Source organism: Giraffa tippelskirchi, chromosome 12 (assembly GCF_054371585.1).
Source record: "Giraffa tippelskirchi isolate mGirTip1 chromosome 12, T2T-mGirTip1v1.2.pri, whole genome shotgun sequence".
Taxonomy (NCBI): domain Eukaryota; kingdom Metazoa; phylum Chordata; class Mammalia; order Artiodactyla; family Giraffidae; genus Giraffa; species Giraffa tippelskirchi.
In genome coordinates this window covers 145,753,425-145,767,049 of record NC_137286.1, presented here as the reverse complement: position 1 = coordinate 145,767,049, position 13,625 = coordinate 145,753,425, and the positions used below count along the sequence as shown (strand labels likewise).

The 13,625-nt window shown below is 40.6% G+C and overlaps 1 long non-coding RNA gene across 3 annotated transcripts in view; it reads right to left on the bottom strand.

Moving 5' to 3' along the window:
- LOC145529807 (uncharacterized) overlaps positions 1-13,625 on the bottom strand; it is a 373,203-nt gene that overhangs the window by 12,984 nt on the left and 346,594 nt on the right. For 2 of the 3 annotated variants that reach the window (XR_014071362.1, XR_014071364.1), the window contains 3 exons: positions 10,627-10,836; positions 8,754-8,835; positions 7,324-7,471 (listed from right to left, as the gene is read on the bottom strand). This is a non-coding gene — a long non-coding RNA (uncharacterized LOC145529807). Of the gene's footprint in view, positions 1-1,748; positions 1,982-7,323; positions 7,472-8,753; positions 8,836-10,626; positions 10,837-13,625 lie in introns of those variants that run through there. The other variant, XR_014071363.1, reaches the window with a different exon arrangement.

The window sequence follows — 13,625 nt, the reverse complement described above, 5'->3', positions numbered from 1 at the left end:
TCCCCTTCTTCTCATGGCTAGAAACTCTTCATCCTTCAATTCTCATCTCGGGCATCATCTGTTCAGGGTAACTTTCCCTGACATCTGGTCTAATCTTAATATCCCTCCTCAATATTTTCATAGAATCTTATTGAGAAATTTATCACACTCTACTTTAACCCCCCATCCACTTGTCTCTCTCTCCCCATGAAACTGCAAAACTCTTAACAGGCAGAAACCACCCCCACCCTCCTTATTCCCTGGTTTCTAAGCACATAATTTGGAACACCATCAAAATTCAATAAAGGTGAATGAGTGAATGAATGAAGAAGTGCATGTACACTGACTAAATACTATTAACATAAATAACGAAATCATAAAGGGAATGCAGACAGCATACATTTAATAGCAAGCTATGTGAAAATGGGTCTTCTAAGAAAATGAAAGGCAATGAATGAACATTTTTGCAGTGAAGGTCAATGCATTCTTGTTAAGCCATTCCAGTCCCAATTTGCATTCAGACTATTAATTTGCTCCTCACAATCGCTTCCAAGTTACTCTGTGAAGCACTTAACAGATGCACTAAGCCGCTCCCTGTCAGCCCAGAGCCACGGGGTGAGAAAGGAACGAAGGTGCTTTTCTTTTCAAGTGATCTTTCAACAGAACAGGCTTCTCCGTGAAAGGATTGAATCAGCCTGACCTTCCTGCAGCTAGTGATGTTTTACAGCATATTTTTTAAAATGCCACCCGAAAGGCAGTGACTTTTATATGGCGAGGCTTTGCCGATAGTCACGCCAAGTCAGTGATTTCACGGCATTGGTCTGCTAGTGACTTGTCAGAGCTCAGATGTGGTCTGCCGGAGATGATCAGGAAGAAATCCCCTGTACTTTTTATCCAGAAAAGTATAAGTTTCTCACTCTAAAAGCATCATTTATTTTAGCATTCCTCCATATTCGTGCTTTTCAAGCCTTTTTAACATCCCTCCATGGGACCGTGACTGATCACTTACAAATATAGGAATGTATTAAGTTTCATGGATTTTCTTTTACCTCTTTCTTTAGATTGGTTTCCTATTGGACTGTAGTGGATTTACAATGTTTTGTTAGTTTCAGGTGTACAGCAAAGTGATTCAGTTATACATATACATACATCTATTCTTTTATAAATTCTTTTCCCATTTAGGTTATTACAGAATATTGAGTAGAGTTCCCTATGCTATACAATGGGTCCTTGTTCACTATTTTAAATACAGTAATGTGTAGGTGTCAATCTTAAACTCCCAATCTCCTTCTAACTTTTGACCTTCCTTCATTGCTATTCTATTAATTTTTTAAAAAGCCCACTACAGCCTTTACACTGATGTCTTCAGCTATTGATAGGCTCAGTCACAGTTTGAGAAGCATCATTTTACAGCACATTGGAAGCAGTAAAATTATGGTCGGGAGAGCAAACTACTGTTTCACTCTTGTATCGGTTTTTACTATTTTGCTTATTCTAGTTAATCCAGCTGATCAATTCAGTCAAATTTCAGACTCTTCATCTGTGTTTTAATACATTTTATCTTTCGACTTCTTTTGGTTTTGTTCCACATGTATTATGGGGGGAGTGATGCAGAGAAAAGCAGGATCACAGACCACATGAGCTTTGTCTGGGATAAAACATAACCTTTGGGAAGCATAGACTGTAAATGAGACTTTAAGGTCATCTGGCTTCATGTTCTTAGAATTTTACCTTGATATTTGCCTGGTTTGTGCACCCATTCAACGAACCTTTTGTAGCATTTTTTGTTGTTGTTTAGTCACTCAGTCGGGTCTGACTCTTTGCAACGCCACGGACAGCAGCACATCAGGCTTCCCTGTCCTTCACCATCTCCCGGAGTTGGCTCAGACTCGTGTCCATTGAGTCGATGATGCCATCCAACCATCTGTCGGTCAAATTCTGTGCCAGGCAATTGGAGATTCAAAGATGAAATACAGGTTTCTGCTATGAATACATTTATCATCTGGGAGCAAAGAAGATGTGAGAAAAATTATGAAGTAATTCTTTTGAAAAATCAACCTGCCCTCTAGGTTTCTGGATCTGAGTTACACTGATATCTCAGTGCAATAAACTAAGTTCTTTACATATGAACCTTCAAGCTGCAATCTTTCAAAGATGCAAACGTGTGTTCCATCAACATCAGGTGTGAGTGAAATTGCAACTTGCCCTCCATCTCCTGTTGGTGATGATCCTTCAGCTCCACAATTTCCCACCTTGTCCTGGTTCACAAGGGCACTTTTATTCATTTGCTTTGGCTTCATGTCTCTTCCTTAAACCCCAAAGCTATCGAAGAGCATCCTTTTCTGCACTCCTAAAAACTTTGCCCATTTTGAAAACATACTCTACTATCTTCTATTCTTTAAAGCCTTAATAGAGCATTCTTAGCCCGGGGCTAAAACACTCACTCATTCTCACCTAAGCTTTATTTCTTGGGAAGAAAATCTCAGAATGTTCTCATCAATTAGCAGGTTTTATAGTTGAAAGCATATTTATTTTTCTTAACTTCTCTACAAAATTCTGAATATACTGTTCAATGTTTCTACTGTTCATCTCTCATTGTTTCCCCTGGTATTGATTTTATATATATATATATATACACACACACACACACACACACACACATATGTATATATATGTATATATATATATATGTATACATTTATATATGACATAAATGTATATAGACATGTAAATATGTCAACATTTACATACATACTAATAGATAAAATTCAGAGCATCATCCTGGTTAGATAAAAAAGCACAATTTGCAAATTTTGTATGATGTACTGATACTGAGCAGGAACCTGTGGGGCCACAAAAGCCTTTCTGTGTCTGCCATTTCTTGATTACAGGAAATAGATTTCATTCAGCCTCCTTTATCTTCCTGAGTTCCAATAGGCAGGTTGAAACAGCTGCTAATTAGAGAAGGGAGGGGATGTAGAGATAAGGGAGGAACATTCAAAAAACAATAGGGTAGCCTTGAGGCAGGGTCCTTGTTCCTCCTCAAGGGATCAGTTCAGTTCAGATGCTCAGTCGTGTCCGACTCTTTGCGACCCCATGAACTGCAGCACGCCAGGCCTCCCTGTCCATCACCAACTCCCGGAGTTCACCCAAACTCATGTCCATTGAGTCGGTGATGCCATACATATGACAAGATCTTTAAGCTTTTTGAAGATACTGAAACCCCCAACAGGGAAGAGTCAAGAATATGCTGCCCACAAGCACTGGGACTCCAGCTAGTCAGAACCAGAAGGCTGAAGATGCTGACGCCTCCTTACCTCCCCGCCAACCAATCAGAAGAATGTCCATGAGCTGATCATGCCCTCTTAGAACCATTACTGTAAAACTCCTCAGGCTTCCCTGGTGGCTCAGCAGTAAAGAGTCTCCAGCCAGTACAGGAAACACTGGCTCATCCCTGATCCAGGAAGATCCCACATGCCTCGAAGCAACTCAGGCCATGCCCTACAGCTACTGAGCCTGTGTTCCAGAGCCGGGGAGCCCATGCATCCCAGAGGCTGTGCTCTGCGATGAAACCACCCCAATGAGAAGCCTGCGGACCGCTTCTCAACCGGAGGGTAGACCTCACTCACCCCAACTAGAGAAAAACCCAGGCAGCACTGAAGACCCAGCTCAACCAAAAATTAGTTAATTAATTAAATTTAAAAGCTCCCTCAATACCCGCTTTAGGTTGGAACACACAGTTTTGAGGGCATTAGACTTCTGTGACCTCTTTTGCCTGGCAAAACAATAATGCTATTCTTTCCTACTTCACCCAAAACTCTGTCTCCGAGAATTAATTCAGGGTTGGTGTGCAGAAGCCAGATTCAGTATCAGTATCATGTTTGCATATAAATAAGTAATTACTTGTAAAATCTAAGTAAAAATGATTTGCTTCTATAGTCTTCCACAATCTACCAAAATTGCTGAGCTGTGTCGATAAGACTCTAAAGAAATTTACGACTCTAGAATAAAGATGGTCTTAGGTCTTTGAAGTAGTTAGCTCAGTTCTTAAATTCACTAGAATTCCACGCTGAACTTTTTTTTTTTTTTCCAGAGCTAGGTTGTGATTGATTTTCTCAACACAAACAGCAGTAGATTAGGGAATTAATTAAGGGAAACCTAGAATGTCTTCTCCTTCATTTCACTTCGCTCACAATGCCTGCTGGGCAGATGGAGGCTGCACTGGTAAGGAGATTATTTCTCCTTAGGGTGTGCAGAATATAACACATGTTGTGATTAAAAGGCCTGAGGGATTTATATTGAGAAAAGGCTCAGTGATGACCTAACCGCTAAAGAGTGTTCAGAGAAATCAATTGCAATTACTCCTTCCAACTGGCAAAAAAAAAAAAAAAAAAAAAAAAGTACCATATTTTTTAAAGAACCTCAAACTAAAAATCATATAAAATAAAATAGAGAATGACCCTAAAATAGAGTCCAAAAAAATGTCATAAGACTAACACATTTAGAGTTGCACATTTATCATTTCACATGTGATAAATCAGCCTCTGGTACTTTCCTACGTTTCTTTGAAGTAGATTTGTTCCTGAAAAGTTGGCATTGAAAATATTCTAAAATGCTGTTTTTAGGGGGGAAAGATATTTTAAAGTAAAGCACCATTTTTGGCCATTTACCGGGTGTGCCTCAATACCTGTGGTGTATACATTCGTGGTCACTTGTTTCCTACTGCTTGGAAACAAATGAAAAAGGCTGGCATTTCAAAAAGTTAAAATGCTTTAAAAATTGCTTTTTACAGCTCTTTAAAACAAAAGTTTTAAAAACCCTTTTCTAAACGCACCCTCCCCTTCCCTTCAGCAGGTGAACATGCTGTCCATGGTTTGTGTCCGTCTCAAGTCCCTCTTTTGAGTTATCATCTCTCATGCTGGCTTACTTCCCATGGAAGGTAACTTGTGGTTTGATCAGTATCTGTGTCTGTCATCAATGAGTTTTTTCAGGGATGTGGATGGTATTGCCCAGCCTTCAGAGTCAAGTTCACATCTCTGTTCACAATTGAAGTCTGAAGTCTATGAATGAAGGGGAAGATAGATGCAGACAGATTTCTCTCTTTCCAAGCAAAACACCCCAGAGTTCTTCCCCACAGCGCTGCCAGACCTCGTGACACTGACGTCTAGTAACCACGCTGTTTAGAAAATATCAAAACTACACTTTTCAAGATGGTTTTCAGACCCTTTCCGATGTGCCCTGGCTCTTTGCTCTTCAGCATCTCTTCTCCCACCATCTCTCAGAGATGCTGTGCTCACCCCACCACAACCACCCTCTTCCAGCCCCATAAAGGCCTCACTTGTGCTCAATGCATATACATTTCATTTTGCCTCAAACGTTCTCCCACTCTGCTCTCATCCTTTGTGATGAATCACCAGGACCGTTGCCTCTACCACAGTGTGAGCAAGAATCCTCCCCACCTAACTCCCAATATATTCATGAAAGCCTATTGTTTGTTTTTTAGCCACTAAGTCCAACTCTTTGCAACTCCATGCAGTACATAGCCCACCAGGCTCCTCTGTCCATGGGATTTCCCAGGCAAGAATACTGGAGAGGGTTGCCATTTCCTTTTCCAGGGAATCTTCCCAACCTAGGGGTGGAAGCTGCATCTTCTGCATTGCAGGCGTATTCTTTACCACCGAGCCACCAGGGAAGCCTCCTGAAAGTCTACTGTGTCTTGTTATCGCTTGAATTGCTTCATCTCCCACCCACATCTGCTTTAAAGCCCCGGAACCCAAACCTTCACCTGACATCAAGAAAGCCCTTCCCTGAAACTAACTCAGTGTTGTCAATCAACTGTGCTAAATATAAGATAAAAATTTTTAAAATAAACTACATAATATTTTATGAAAAACAAAGCACTCACAAACACCCTTTGAATGTGTTAATGAATTGATGCACGTGTGAGTGAGTGAAGTTATAAATGAGCGAAGCTCTGAGCTCACCATGGATTTTACTGTGATTCTCCGTCAGCTGGGGTTGATCCCCGCCAGCCCCTGATATGCATGGTTTGGGCATGTAGACATGCTTTAGATACAGAAAGAAAGGTTGTTTGCTGGGCACCATCATTAAAAACTTCCCTCTTGAGCACAAGCTGTGCTTTCACAACATTTTTGTGTTGTGTTGGTTTCACAACGGAGGATCTTGTAGACTGAGTCATCTGGGGAATCCCAGAGTATAACATAAACATCCAAACATCAATGAACTTGTAATAATATAAATAAGTGACTAAATAAGGAAGAATAGACAAATATGCAAATAACCTATGCGGTATTCTACACTCAGGGAGGTGGCATATAAGCTCGCTCTGCTTAAATATGGGCTGTGGAGTGTGACTTTTCTCAAAAAGGATGGTATGGAAATAGGGGGAGAGTAACTTTCCAGTGGGAAGAGCTGACAGCTCCGACCTCAGTCCTGTGGTCAAGGTTGACATCAATAGAATCAATTCATGTTGCTAGCGTGTGCCCTTGATTTCAGATAAGAATGGGACTTCCCTTACCTCTGTGGTCTTCCTCCCCAAAACACATTATCCCAGTCAAATCTTAAAGGGGGGAAAAAAAGACACTAGACAAATTTCAACAGAGAAGAGTTCCAGAAAATATCTGATCAGTCCTTCTCGAGATTGTCAAGGGCATCAAAAACAATCTAAGAAACTATCACAGCCATGGAGACATGAGGATGAAGTGATATGTGCATCCTCGACAGGATCCTGGACTAAAAAGGAAACATTTGGTGAAAACTAGGACTTCCCTGATGGTCCAGGGGTTAAGAATTCTCCTGCCAATGCAGGAGACACAGGTTCAATCCCCGGTCCGGGAAGATGCCACAGGTGGTGGAGCAACTGTGGACCCACGCACCGCACCTGCTGAACCCCTGCTCTAGAGCCAGGGAGCTGAAACGACTGAGCCCATGGGCAGCAACTACTGAAGCCTGCACATTCTAGAAGCCACTGCAATGAGAAGCCTGCAAGCCACAGCTAGAGAAAAGCCCACACAGCAACTTAGAGAAGCTCTAAAAAAAAGCCCAGTGCAGCCAAAAATAAGTGAAAAATTAGAAAATAAAACTCGGGCTATCTGAATAAGCTATGGACCTTATTTAGCATACCAAGATTGGCTTATTAATGGTAAGAAACCTACAGTTCTAGTGTAAGATGCTAATAACAGGGGAAATTGGGTGAGGAGGTATATGAGAACTCTCTGGACTATCTTTTTAATTTCTCTGTAATTCTAAAACTGCTTTTAAAGATAAAATCTATTTTCTAAATAATAAAAGTATGAACACAAGGGCACACACTTGACTGGTTACCTTGGGCTTCACTATGGGTTGGTCAACACTGGCTGTATCCCCATCCAATTGGAAAGGAAGATCCCAATATTTTGCACAATTATTTCAAAACTGTAGATGTGTTTCCACAAACTTTCAGTCAGGATTTCTCCCCAGAAATAATCCTGGTCTGTAAAAAAGATGACAGTATGCTATGATTTTGAGCAGTCGAATTCCTCAATAAATGGAAACTTTGTTTCAAAAAAAAGACTCAAGCATCATCTATGAAGAAGAGATCATTTTAAATTCAATAACTATAAAATGATACTTTGGAAAAATTGCTGATAACTTTATTTTTTAAATTAAAAGCAATAATACATTATTAAAATGTGTTTAGAAAAAGTCATGTTTCAATGTTACATCTTTGCTATTTTCTAAAAACGCTAACACACTAAATGTACACTGAAAGCTGTCATTATTTTTCTTTTTAAATAAATGTTTTATACATACACCCAACCCATTCTTGCAGTTGTGCTTGGTCTCACTTCCTATTCTTGGTGATATTCTTTTAATCATTTAAAAAGTTATCTTTTCACTTCAGCATGATGTGGTGTTTGTTCGTCTTTACAACCAGTGAAGGCACCACATAATAACGCAGACCTCGGCAAAACTGATTATAGGAGGGACCATAATTTACACCAAACCTGTTGGAAAACCTGCTGTAACAGTAAAATTGAGGGTAAGTGCTGGAAATCAGACACAAAAGACCACACATTGCATGATTCTGTTTACATGAAGTGTCTATAAAGGCAAATATATAAAGAAAGATTAGTGATCCCTGGGGCCAGAGGGCACAAATGGGGATTGACTAGAAATGAATACAGAGGATCTTTGGGGGATGATGGAAATGTTTTAAAGCTGGATTGTGGTAAACTTCCCATAATTCTGCCAATTTACTAAAAGTCATTCCAATATATATTTCAAAGGGCCAATTTTATGGTATATAAATTATACCCCAATAAAGATGCTTATTAAGACGGTGGTGCACACAGATAAACTCAGCCGGTCTGGAGTCATCCTGATGGATTTCTATAACTGTCAATGTTTTAAAGGTTGGCGAGATGAATTTCTGAATCTGAGAATGATTATGGTTACTTTGCCTCTGAATCAGCATTTCCTCCTCTCACGGGAGGAAAGCTGCCGTCCTCCTGGGTAGGGACCAGTGTGTTCAGGGCCCTTAATACAGAAGAGAAACTGTGCAAAGGACTTCACAATGAATAAGCTAAGAAATTCATTATTCTGGATCTTGTAATTACTTTCTCTTTTATTCCACCGTTACGTCTTCATTTCTATCATTTGTGTTTGACAACTTAAAAAAGTAACCTATCTTTCTTTTTTCATAATTTAATGTTAGCTACAATTGTAGGTGTTCCTTTTCTTTTCATTAAAGCCAACTGCCTTTATTTTTGTACCTGAGGCTGTTGAGTTCAAGCAATTAGCGGTAGAAAAAGCCACGAGAATTTTTCTTTTTCCAACTGAACTGAAGATCATAACCTGTGAATAAATAAATGTCATTGCTGGGTTAGAAATCAATGAAGAAAGACTACAAGGAAAATTGTGTTGCAAGAACAGGCACTCTTTTGCAACCCTTAATGTCTGGATATTTATGGAAAGTATTCATGAATGTTAACCAAGGGTATTAGACACCTCTTTGTATGATTAGAGGACAGGACCAGAAAGGAGCCAGTTAATAAAAAAAAAAGAAAGAAAGAAAATTAAAAAGTCCAGTGGTGAGAAATTGAACATATCAACCATGAAATTGTGTTAATTTGATAATTAAAGTGTCTTAGTTCAAATGTAGATCCTGGACTGTTAACAAAATGGTGACAAAATAATTAGGAATGAAGGCATATTATACACACATTAATAGTTGAAATGAATAAAGTAGAAAGCTCCCTTCAGGAAAACGCTTTTTGAACAGCACAGAGCAATTATGCATAGACTTGATTTTATTTCACCATTCAAAGAGGATCTGGGAAGAAAGACAAGGAGCCTTTCTAGTTCCGCTGAGTTCTGAGGAGCACAAGCAGAAGCAGAGGGGGGAAGATGGAAGTGGGGACGGAAGAAAATGGAAACTAGTGAATAAAGAAAGGTGAGCGCAGAGTCCCGCAGGCTGAACCCTGCTCTTCTAATTCTCTGACTCTTTGCTTCGCTTCTCTCCCCCTCTCACCTTTCTTCTCTCACACTTTTTGTCCCCTTTAAGATTTTCTCTAGTCTCTTGGCATATGTTATCTTTCCTTTCCTTCTTTCTCATAGAAACATTCATTAAGGCAAGAAAACTCTTGAGAAAAATGAAAATGAATGGTTTAGTTTTTGTACCAAATTCAAAAAGTAGAGACGAAGAAAGGAAACCAATGCATCATGTCTTTATAGCTCAGACGGGATAGCAACCTTCGGAGAAAACAGCAAACCAGGGGATAGACACAGAGGCCTTTCACGGAAAAAGGTAATTCATTACAATAGCTATTGTTCTGAGGCTGGGTGTGCAAACTGATATTTGTACGGTTTCAGCCAGGTAATTGGGTTCTCTGGCTGTGTCTCTTTCCCTTGAGGAATTAAAATTTTTCCTTTTATAACCATAATATGAAGATGAGTCAGTGGCCCAGTTTTTTAAAAAGTAGATTTTTTTAAAACATAGTTTACAGTATAGTTAGAAGTGAAGCATCTTCTCTTGTGTATAAAGCATCCAGGGAATGCATTTAGCTGCTAATTTTGAGAGAGGAAGGGAGGGAAGGGTACCTACACGCTTCCACATCAGAGTCATCTCATTCATTAAGTCATCTTATATCATCAAAACCATCATTTCTCTTACTGCCCTGCAGCCATCCCTGTTGTTCATGATTGTTATTCATCATTATGATGTGTTCATTATTATTTCTATTTCTATTACTAGTATGTGCATAAAGCAACTGAAATGAAATTATTTTTGCCAGGTCATTCATGTCATTTCTTTTCAAACCTGAAAAAAAAATCAATCCGTGCGTATTATAAAAGAAAAACAGAGATGCTGGGAAATTAAGTGCCTTGCCCATGTCACATTGCGAACTAGGAGCCAATCTGGGCCTAGAAGTCAGGCCTCCTAGAGTGCTCTGGCCACCAGACCAAGCTACCTTTTATTTATTCCCACAATGATCCAACCAGAGTGGAAATACAGGTATTTTATACCCATTTGCATTCTTTTTAACTAAGTCACGAAGCATCGAACTCGTGCATTCAAACTGCTTTGGATGGTGTTGGCTAATCCCAGAGAAGTTGCAAATTACAGTAAGTCCCCTACACACAGACCTTCAAGTTCTGAACCTTCAAAGATGGGAATGTATGTCCCCTCGGGGTCTGGTGTGAGTGATGCCGCAGCTTGCCCTCCGTCTCCTGTTGCTGACGATCCTCCAGCTCTGTTTCCCTCCTCCAGCCAGTGACTCTTGCGGCCTGTTCACTCGATGCCAGCCCCCGGTGCCAGCTTTCGTGCTGGACTGCTGTCCTTTTCAAGGTATGTTACTGGAAGATTAAAAATTTTTTCTTTATTTTTTGTGTTTGTTTTTTAATGTATTATTTGTGTGAAAAGTATCATAAACCTATTACAGTGCAGTACTATACAGCCGATTGCATTAGTTGAGGACTGCGTGCATGCTCAGTCGCTTCAGTCGTGTCCGACTCTCTGTGACCCCACGGACTGTACCTGCCCGGCTCCTCTGTCCACGGGATTCTCCAGGCAAGGATACTGGAGTGGGTTGCCGTGCCCTCCTCCAGGGGATCTTCCCGACCCAGGAATCTAACCCATATCTCTGGGGTCTCCTGCACTGCAGGCAGTTTCTTCACCCACTGAGCCACCTGGGTAGCCTGTTAGTTGGGTTCCTAGCCTAACTTTGTTGGACTTATGAACAAACTGGACTTATGAACAGGCTGTTGGAATGGGACTCATTCTTATGTAGAGGACACTCCATGAGGGTAAGGGAGAGATGGTAATTCAAGGCCAGCCCTAAGCAATATTGAAATATCCCAGTGTGTCAGGAATTAGGACAATTTGTCAGGTTAGTAATTAGTAGTAACAGATCCTGAAGAAGCAATCCCAAACTCCTGCCCTTCTGACAGCACTTGGCTGAATGCAGCTAGCACCCTCTTCTTCATTTCATCTTCTCACGCTCTAGGAGAATTCAGATTTACTTCAAAGCAGCGCACCTCAATAATTGCCCTTTATGTTTTCTGAAAGCTAAGCTCACAATGTCACACACGGTCCCGTTAGCACACTGAGTTTGAGGCAGGCTGTGGGCGTCTGTCTGGTGCCTTTTCCATGGTCGAGCTTGAAAGTCAATGCAAATCACAAGTATGGTCAAAAAAGAAAAGGAGAAAAGAGCCAATACTTATCAATATTCTTCATAATCAATCTCCATAGTCAGCAGTGTTCTATGTCTACCACGCTTCTAGGACAAAACTCATAAAAGATAGCGTGAAAGTTGATTTCCTAAGGGATCAGTTTTTTACTGCTTCCCTTTGGTGGCTTCAGGCACTTGACCTAATCTTTCTGTGCCTCAATTTCCTCTTCTGGGAAATGAGGCCAATACAGTGGCCACTTCAATGGTCAGTTGAGAGGATTAAATGAGTCAAAATTCAAAACCCCTAGACTAGTGACTAGGGCATGATCAATCCCCCAGAAACAGCTGTTTACTACTTTTTTGGGGGGAAACACTAAAAGCGTAGATTGACTATCAAACAACTTTTAGACTATCTTATTTATTTTTCCTTTTATCTTTTATTATTTTAAAATTCATTTTATTGGAGTACAGCTGCTTTCATTGGAAGGACTGGTGCTGAAGCTGAAGCTCCAGTACTTTGGCCACCAGATTCGAAGGGCTCATTGGAAAAGATCCCAACTGAAGGAAGAAGAGAAGGCTGAGGGCAGGGGGAGAAGGGGCGACAGAGGATGAGATGGTTGGGTGGCATCACTGACTCGGTGGACGTGAGTTTGAGCAAATTCGGGGAGATGGTGAAGGACAGGGGAGCTGGAGTGCTGCATGGGGTTGCAAAGAGCGGGGCACAACTTAGCAACTTGAACAACAATAGCTGCTTTACAATGTTGTTTTAGTTTCTGCTGTACAGTAAAATGAATCAGCTGTGTGTATACATATATCCTCTCCTTTTTGGGTTTCCTTCTCGTTGAGGCTACCCCAGAGCACTGAGTGGAGGAATGTGCTATGCAGTAGGCTATCTTTTCTGAATAATCTTACCTGGTCAGCTATGAACAGTGGACCAAAAACATTGTACAGTCTGTTTTGTTCATAAGAAACCCAACGGCCCTCCACATCCCAGGTTTTCTGTGCTATACGCTAATTTTCCTTCCTACGTGCGTAGGTTGTTGTTGTTGCTTGGTTGCTAAGTTGTGTCTAACCCCACGCACTGTGGCCCACCAGGCTCCTCCGTCCATGGGATTCTCCAGGCAAGAATACTGGAGTGGGTTGCCATTGCCTTCTCCAGGGGATCTTCCTGAACCAGAGATGGAACCCATGTGTCCTGCAGCTCCTGCGTTGGCACGCGGATTCTTTACCACTTAGCCACCTGGAAAACGTGCACAGGACTCCGTTCTTAGTAATGGGTGTATCTGAACTCAGATCTTGTTCTTTCGACCTCAGCCCTCAATCTGAGGTTCTGGGAGATAAATGGCTCTAATGTTTGAAACCGGTGTTCCTTAGAAAGAGTTAATATTTGAAGGGGTGTTATCTTTATTATGGAAATTAACATTCTCACTGTTTTATTCATTAGTGTTTTAATATGTTTATGATGAGACTCAACCCAAACCAATTTCCAGATCAAATATGTTCCTCTGCCATTTGATTTGTTGGAACAGAGAACAAAAGCATTACCAACAGGGTAGTTTGAATGAAATTATAATTAATTAGGCATATGAATGCACTAATTTTGGATGAGTAATTAGATGACTAATTACGTTGAAAACAGAACTGTGTGCCTAATGAGATGACCATGGCCAATTCTACCCACAGAGAATTATTTCCATTAGTTAAGCTTTTGATTACTGTTGATGATCCAGGGTCACCTGTGGCACAGGTATGTTGAGGAGTGATTTGAGTCTGTTTTGGCTTGCAATTTCCATCAAACGCCCATAATTCAGGCCACTTCCCCCAAACATGTGTTCCATGACTGTAGTCTGCAGAATTATTGATATTCCGTTTCTTTTCTTTCACACCCTCAAATGCACACACCTTCCTACCACCATCTACATCCCAAGATAATTGCTTTAAGTTTCTAAATATAGCAGTCATTCATTACTTCAG